The sequence below is a fragment of the Nycticebus coucang genome, chromosome 3 (genome assembly GCF_027406575.1).
Source record: "Nycticebus coucang isolate mNycCou1 chromosome 3, mNycCou1.pri, whole genome shotgun sequence".
In the NCBI taxonomy this organism is placed as follows: Eukaryota; Metazoa; Chordata; class Mammalia; order Primates; family Lorisidae; genus Nycticebus; species Nycticebus coucang.
Window position 1 is genome coordinate 29,844,936 of NC_069782.1, and position 8,605 is coordinate 29,853,540.

Consider the following 8,605-nt stretch of genomic DNA (forward strand, 5'->3'; position numbering starts at 1 on the left):
CAGCTAAATAAGTCCTAATGAGAATTCAAAGGTGATGGTGGTAACCACTGAATATATAATCTAATGCAGAAAAGGATTTACCAAGCCTAAGATGATATTTTTTATCTTGACAAAGATACAATGAAATTAGTGGAGGGAAGGAAGGGAGGGAAGGCTTCCTAATGAAAGTAGCATTTAGGAGAACCCATGACCGGTTGAGGGATGCCAGTAGTGAGAAGGGAGTGATGACAGGACTGTCAACCTAGGGCCATGTTCAGGGAATAGAGGACTCCAGTTTGCCCAGAGCGGAAGGCATGCCTATAAACTAAAGGCTTTTTCTTTAAAAAAAAAAAAATGCAGGAAGTTTTTCAGACAAAACTTCCAAAACTTCACTAGAGGGAGAAATGTAAACAAACGAATGAATGGGTACATTTTGCACTCTGAGTGATGCAGAAAGTGTTTTGGAATAAGAGGGAAAAGCCCTAACTGTGGTGATGGCTGGGGGTGGGGTGACTGGAAATCTTCATGTGAGTCTGAATCTTGAAGGAGGGAAGCTTTCCCTGATGGAGATAAGAGGAAAGCAGATGGGAGTTCTTATTCTTTGGACTTGTAATAAACACATGAACAAACTTTCTGGGGCTTTCTTTCTTTTTTTTTTTTTATTGTTGGGGATTTCATTGAGGGTACAATAAGCCAGGTTACATTGATTGCAATTGTTAGGCAAAGTCCTTTCTGGGGCTTTCTAAGGAAATTTAATTTCAAGATTCTGCTAGGCAATAGTTCCCTCTTGTTTAAGTTGAAATGTAAAGTTGCCAGGGTCTGCTTTTTCTTTTCCCACCAATTTCTCTTAGTTATTTTTTTTTCTTTTTTTTGGTTTTTGGCCGGGGCTGGGTTTGAACCTGCCACCTCCGGCATATGGGACCGGGGCCCTACTCCTTGAGCCAGAGGCGCCGCCCTTTTTTTTTCCTTTATCTATTGTCACTGTTATTGATCATTTTCCTTTCCATTTGCTTCATCTCCCAACCTGGACCTTCTAGGAAGCACCCAGGGCTATTTTAATTTTCAGACAAAACTTCCAGTCTGTCTTTCCCAATACCTCTTCATTTTCACTAAGCAAACACCTGCTTTCTGCAGTAGGCCAGAATCACATGTCCTTGTGTTTGCACTGGGAGATATTTCAAGTTGAGACTCTGCAGTTTGATTGCTTAGTTCTGTCATTTGCTAGATGTTTGATCTTCAAGTCATCTAATCCCTCTGTGCCTCAATTTCCCCCTCTGTAGAGTGGGAATACAGTCACACACCACATAATGCAACAACATTTCTGTCAATGACAGAGTGTATGCGTTATGTACGTATACACATACACGCACATGCACACATACACAGAGTGGCCATAAAGTTTGTGTGCAATTTAAAATGATTTACTTTTTCTTTTTATTAAGATAATAAACTATTTTAAATTGCACACAAACTTTATGGCTACCCTGTATATACATGATGGTGGTCCTATGAGATTATAATGCCATATTTTTACTGTCCTTTTTAAATTTGTTTATATTTATTTATTTATTTGAGGCAGCATCTCACTGAGTCACCCTCGGTAAAGTGCTGTGACATCAGAGCTCACAGCAACCTCAAAGGCTTGGGCTTAAGAAATCCTTTTGCCTCTGGGGCAGCGCCTGTGGCTCAAGGAGTAGGGCGCCAGTCCCATATGCCAGAGGTGGCAGGTTCAAACCCAGCCCTGGCCAAAAAAAAAAAAAAAGAAATCCTTTTGCCTCAGCCTCTCAAGTATCTGGGACTACAGGCACCTGCCACAATGCCTGGCTATTTTTAGAGATGGTGTCTTCCTTTTACTCAGACTGGTCTTGAACTCTTGGGCTCAAACAATCCACCCACCTCAGCCTCCCAGAGTCCTGGGATTACAGGCATGAGCACCATGCCCAGCCCTAGTGTACCTTTTTTAGATATGTTCAAAAACACAAATTTCTTACCTATTCCTACAGTATTCGGTACAGTAACCTGCTGTACAGATATGCAGCCTGGGAGCAATGGGCCATATCACATAGCCCAGGTGTGTAGTAGGCCATGCAGGTTTGTGTCCGTGCACTCTATGATGGTCATTAAGTGACACACGACTGTAAGTTAGCATCTGTCTTACAGGGTTATTGTTAGAATTAAATCAGATAATCTGAGAGCACTTAGCACCGTGGCTAGGATGATGTTAGCATTTTAATAAATATTAGCTGTTATTCTTAGATGTTTAGCCAGCCATTTAGGCCTTTCTTCCTTTGCATGTTGCATGATTACAGTCTGTGATGGTAAATTTTATTTTTGATAAGTTTAATCAGTTATTTTATTTTTGATAAGTTTAATAAATGATAAGTTTTTTTTTTTTTTTTTAAACCTATTCAACAACTCTCTGAGAGATATTGGGGGAACATTTCTTTTTCTTGTTCTTTTTTTTGGAGAAAGAGTCTCTCTCTTCACTGGGCCATGTGCTGCCCCCAAATCTGGTTAATCATTATTCCCGGGTGTGTCTGTGAGGCTGCCTCTGGAGGAGATTAGCATTTGGATTGATGCTCTAAGTAGAACAGATGGCCTTCCCCAAGGTGAGGAGACCCTGGTTACACTCAGGCCCTCATCTAATCTGTTGAGAACCTGAACGGAAAAACAAGGCAGAGGAAGGCCTCATTCTCCATCTGCCTGGCTGCCTGGCCGGGGACATTAATCATCTGCCCTCGGTTCTCCTGGTTCTCAGGTCTTTAGATTCTGGCTGGAATCTACTCCACTGGCTCCTTAGTTCTTAGGCCTTCAAACTGCACTATTAGTTTCCCTGGGCCTTCAGTTTATACACTGAATCACGGAACTTAACCTCCATAATCAAGTGGGCTAATTCTTGTGGCAAATCTCTTTATACATATAAATGTATGTTTTTATAAACATACATAAACATATATAAAAATGCTTCTGGTTGCAAACTACAAATTAGGGTTTTCCTCAGAAACAGGACTAATACACGCACACACAAATATATATACACACACACATATATTTTGTATATATGTAGACACACAATCTCTTTATATATATAAATATATGTTTATATAATATATACACACAGTCTCTTTATACATATAAAGAGGTGTGTATACCCACAATCCATACATATAATGTATGTTTATATAATCTATACACACAATCTATACAGATAAAGGGATATGCATACACACATATGTATACACACAATCTCTTTATACAGATAAATATATAATATCTACATTTATATGTGTAAAGAATCTGTGTGTATACATCTATATAAAATATATGTGTGTGAATTGGTTCTATTTCTATGGAAAACCCTAATTTGTGGTCTGCAACCAGAAGCATTGGCATAATCTGGGAGCTTGTTAGAAATGCAGATTATTCAGCCTTGTGCCTGCAATTTTAACAAGCTCCCTAGATGAATGATATACACAGTAAAGCACACAATTCCCACATTCCTCATGAAAATCCCATGTTCACATTGATGTTTTATCAACCAGGGAACAGCGTGGTCTCATATCACATACTGGGAAGAGTATCAGTTAGACAATGATAATTTCAGCAAAGGTGCAAAGTTCACATAGATATGGCCCCATTTCAAATGGTGATGTTATTGAGAAATAAATGAAAAGTTTTTTTTTTTTTTAAAGCCTATTCAACAACTCTTAGAGAGATATTGGAGGAACATTTCTTTTTCTTTTCCTTTTTTTGGAGAAAGAGTGTCTCTCTGTCACCCTGTGTAGAGTGCCGTGGCATCATACCTCATAGCAACCTCAAACACTTGAGCTCAAGCTATCCTCTTGCCTCAGCCTCCCAAGTAGCTGGGACCACAGGCTCCCACCACAACACCCAGTTAGTTTTAGAGATAAGAGTCTTGCTCCAGCTCAGGCTGGTCTCAAACTCCTGAACTCAAAGCAATCCACTCGCCTTAGCCTCCCAGAATGCTAGGATTATAGGCATGAGCCACCCCACCTGGCCTTGGAGGAATATTCCACACCTCAAAGATATAGAGGAGGTGCAGGAGAAGAGAGACCTGACCAGGGACATTTCTGTTTGCCGTGCTTTTATAAAGAGAACAACCCAGAAGGAAATAAGGGTGGGGCAAGTGGTGGGGCTGAGAGTACCTAGGAGTGAAACATCTATTGAGACAAGTTGAGTAAAGAGAGGTAAGTAAGAACTAACCACTAAAAAAAAAAGGCCTTTGACAGAAGAGCTCTCACACAGGCCTGGGCTTTCTATAGAGATAACTTGTCATGTTGAAGGGGAGAATGACTAGAATTTAGAAGATATTTTTCTTCGTGGGAGTACCTGGAATGAGGATAAGGAGATGTGTTGGGAAAGTACCTATCGGTTGTACAACTATACTCGGGCTGCAGCTGCTCACCACCTCTCTCTACTTCTCTTCCTTCCTCAGTTGTCCGAACACCTGGAAAAATATCGCAATCTCTGTGTCCAGCTTTCCAGCTGGAGTTGTAAGGAATAGTAATTCAAAGGGGCCAGGTAAATAGTAAGTGGATATAATGGTAATCTAAAATGCGGTTGGGCAAATATAAGGACCAGATAAAATTGTGCCTAATAAAAGATAAAGAAGGAGTGTGGGTGTGGTGGCTTATGCCTGTAATCATAGCTCTCTGGAAGACGGAGGTGATAGCCTGAGCTCTGGAGTTTGGGAGCAGCCTGAGCAAAGTGAGACACTTGTGTCTACTAAAATAGAAAAAACTAGCTGGGTGTTGTGGCAGGTGCCTATAGTCGCAGCTACTTGGGAGGCTGAGGCAAGAGGATTGCCAGAGCTCAAGAGTTTGAGATTGCTGTGAGCTAAGATGATGCCATGGCACTCTCCCAATGGCAACAGAGTGAGATTCTGTCTCAAAAAAAAAAAAGGCGGGGTGGGGAGGGACTTCTCATGTCATTAAAAAAATAATGAAAAAGGAATATGACGTGTGAAAGAAAGGCAAAGAATACACATTTGAAAAAGAATTACTTCCGGAAATAAAAATAATAGACTAAATTTCCTTTGTCCTCACAAAGGAATTAAAGTCATGATGAACAGAAAAGAAAGCTGGCATGCTTAAGAAAGAAATGGAAGGGGGAAATATAATTAGCTTGAAATGCAAATTGCTTTAGAAGGAGCAGAACCAACATTGAAAAAAGATGAGCGATATGGAGGGTAGGCATGAAAAGAAACCACAGAGAAGGCAGTGGAAAAACACAAGGCAAGGAAATAAATTAAGTAGGAACTCACAAATGTGGAGGACCATGTTAGATGTGATTCATACACTGGAGATGAAAATTCAAACTGAGCTGGAGCTAAATAGTGCAATGACATTATATAACCATATTGTTATCCAAAACAAAGCAAATAGCAGAAGAATGCAAGTAGGTTTTAATCATTTATGTAAAGCTTAAAAACATGTAACCATTTTTGTATGTATAACACATTGTGAAAATATAAGGGAATGGATGAGAACAATGAACTCCAAATTTAAGAGAGCGTCTGCCTCACAGGTTTTGGGAGCAGAATCTGAAATGTGCACACAGTGAGCTTCAATCGTATTGATTATGTTTTATCATTTTTGGGTAACCTAATGGGAGGATGGATGTTCATTGTATTCTTATTTATATCTCTTTGTTTTGTGCTGGTTAGGAAGTGAGAAAACAGGATTTCTCATGCTTTACAGATGACAATGTGAACTTTATTAAATTATTTCTGGAACTTAGTGGGTATTTTCAAAATTCATATTCAGGAGTTCCTGTAGCCAGGAAATTTTTCATCTATTATATCCTAAAATTTTATATTCTGAAAAAATTTATGTATATAATGTTTAAGAAAACCTTTTGAAATTCCAATTATGTTTGTATTAAATTTATCTTTTTTTTGAAAGGATTAACTTTTTTTTACTTAACCCAAGTCATGGCAGCCTAAGAAGTAACATTTTAATGATACTAAGTCTAGGAAAACTGTATCTAGGAAAAATGTACATCTTTACATTTATTTACATCTTTCTTTCTTACATAAGCTTTTTCTTGTTCAATGTATTTCTAGATAATTTAAACTCTATATCACTATTGTAATGGGCTAACTACATGTGTCCACTTCTAAGTCTGTAATATTAATATAAAGAAAGCTGTTTGTTTATATTTTCCTCATATTTTGGTACCTGATGACATTTTCCTATTAGTCTTGATAATTTTTTAGTTACATCTTAGGTTTTCTAAGCCTACGTTATAAAGCCTGCATAAATAAATAATTTATCTTTTTTCTACATATTTTTATTTAGTTTTCTTGCTTTAGTACATTATTCAGATCCTCCCAAATAATTTTGAAAAATAATAGTGATAAGAGGAATTCCTGATTTTGAATCAAATCATTTTATTACTCTTTTAAATCTGGATGTATTCAATATGCTTATATTATATTTAGAACATTTGTACTTAGATTTGTAAGTAATTTTTTTTGTGCTTTTTAAAAATTATTGTTTGGACATTCTTTTTTTTTTTCACAAAAAAAATAACAACAAAATGTATTTAAAAAAACAGACTTCAGGGCGGCGCCTGTGGCTCAAGGAGTAGGGCGCCGGTCCCATATGCCGGAGGTGGAGGGCTCAAACCCAGCCCTGGCCAAAAATCACAAAAAAAAAAAACAGACTTCAGGTGGCATTTTGAATGAGATAGTTAACAATTAACTCCACCCTCTATGTTGTGTTTCTTTTGCTCCTGGAGTCCTCTTCCAGCTTTAAGTCTTGAAACTCAGGCAGAAGCACCAGACATTAAATTCCCAAAGGGAGAGGTATAAGTAAACCTTTTGCTGGTCATTCTTTTCTGAACGTAATGGACAAATTCTTAAGCCTTCTTATTCATTTCATGACAATGATTAGAAAAAAAATTAAACTAAACTTGCAGATTGAAAATAAAAACAAAAACAGACAAAAAATCCTGCACATAATAAATATCGCTGATTTACTCATTTTACACAAAGTCCAATTTTATTCCTTCTTAATATCCTTCTGCACTGGTCCTTGTTTCAGAAGCTATTTGATACCTCTTAGAATGCTCTTCATATCTGTTAAATAGATGAATTAAAAACATCTTTATTTCTTAAGCAGCTGGTGTCTTACTATCAAGAAAGGTGTAGCAAATCCAGATCCAAAGTACAAAGTCATCATAATTAGTAACCACCACTTATTTTCCACCCAAAATGGCAAATTCTTCTGGGGCCCTCATAGAGACTCCTGTGGAGGTTGTGAACTTCCAGATGCTCTTCCAACCTGATGCTTTTGGAAGCTCTGTGAAAGGCTCAGGGACTGAGAAATAGTGGCACCATGCTCCCATCCCTAGAGTTTAAAGAGCATGTTTCGAGGGAAGACTCATAAAAGGCCTCATGACAACCGTGGATCTGAATTAAACAACGACCCATCTCCAACTTGACAGCAAGTAGACATCCCCACACATGCACATGTGCATCCAAAGATGATGCCTTGTCTCTTCTCAGGCCCACATTCCACAACATACCCCACAAAAACCTTCTCTTGCCTCTTCTGTTAACTGTTCTTTTGGAAAATCCACATCAAAAGTGATTATCAAAGAGCCCTTGATGTTGTTGTTGTCAAAGTTGGGGAGCCCTTCTCCCTTCTTCCATAGCTTGACTCCCGGCCCGGTGATCTTAACCTGGGAGATACATACCTTGTGACCATCCAAGTGAGTAGTGTCCGTCTCAAAGCCAACCAGAGACTCAACTAGTGAGACTGTCACATTTGTGTATAAATCATCTCCTTTCCTTTCAAATAGTGGGTGCTTGACAACTTTGATTCCGAACCGGTAAGTCTCCAGGCTCCCCATCCACATGAGGCTCACCTTCTCCAGTAAAGGGTTACTCTATGCTGTCTCTCACCCCAGGTTCTATTTCTACCTCTAGTGTTCGTTCTTCATTCACTAATTTGACGTTGGGGCATTCATCGCAGACCACCTGCTGGGTCATTTGGAAGCGCCCAGGGCCCAGCTGGGTGGTCCGCATCTCTTGCTGACAATTGCTTTTCCGTTTGCCTGGAGCCTGTCTTGCCACAGGTTTGTTTCTAACTACCTGATGAAAATGCCTCCTTGCTTCTGGCAACTTAATCCAGGACTATTTTCCTTTAATATGCAGGAAAAGACACAGCCACGATCTCTTTATAGCTGACTGCAATCAAACCTTCTGATCCCTCTCCACAAAATTTCCTGCATTCACTTCTTCCAAAGTGACTTCTAGAGCTACAATAATATCACTTCCTCTAGGAATATTTGTCTTGCTGACGAGGGGTTCCTCCAAACATGAAACCAAAATCTCCAAAAAAGTGTGAAAAAATGTCTCCATAGGAGCTCTGATGACCATCTTTTAATCCTTCTTCACAGTAAGTATCATACTATTTCCGTTTCTCATTATCTGATAGAACCTCATATGCAGCACCTAGATCCTGGAATTTCTTCTGGGCTTGGGTATCATCAGGGTTCGGGTCAGGATGAAGCTGCAAGGCTAGTTTCCTATAGGCCTTTTTAATATCTTTTATAGAGGCACTGCGAGGCACCCCCAAAATCTTATAGAAATCTCGCC

At 39.0% G+C, this 8,605-nt stretch overlaps 1 pseudogene; it reads right to left on the minus strand.

Moving 5' to 3' along the window:
• Positions 1-7,506: 7,506 nt before the first annotated feature.
• On the minus strand, positions 7,507-8,089 carry LOC128580892 (dnaJ homolog subfamily B member 11-like; annotated as a pseudogene).
• Between the last annotated feature and the right edge of the window lie 516 nt (positions 8,090-8,605).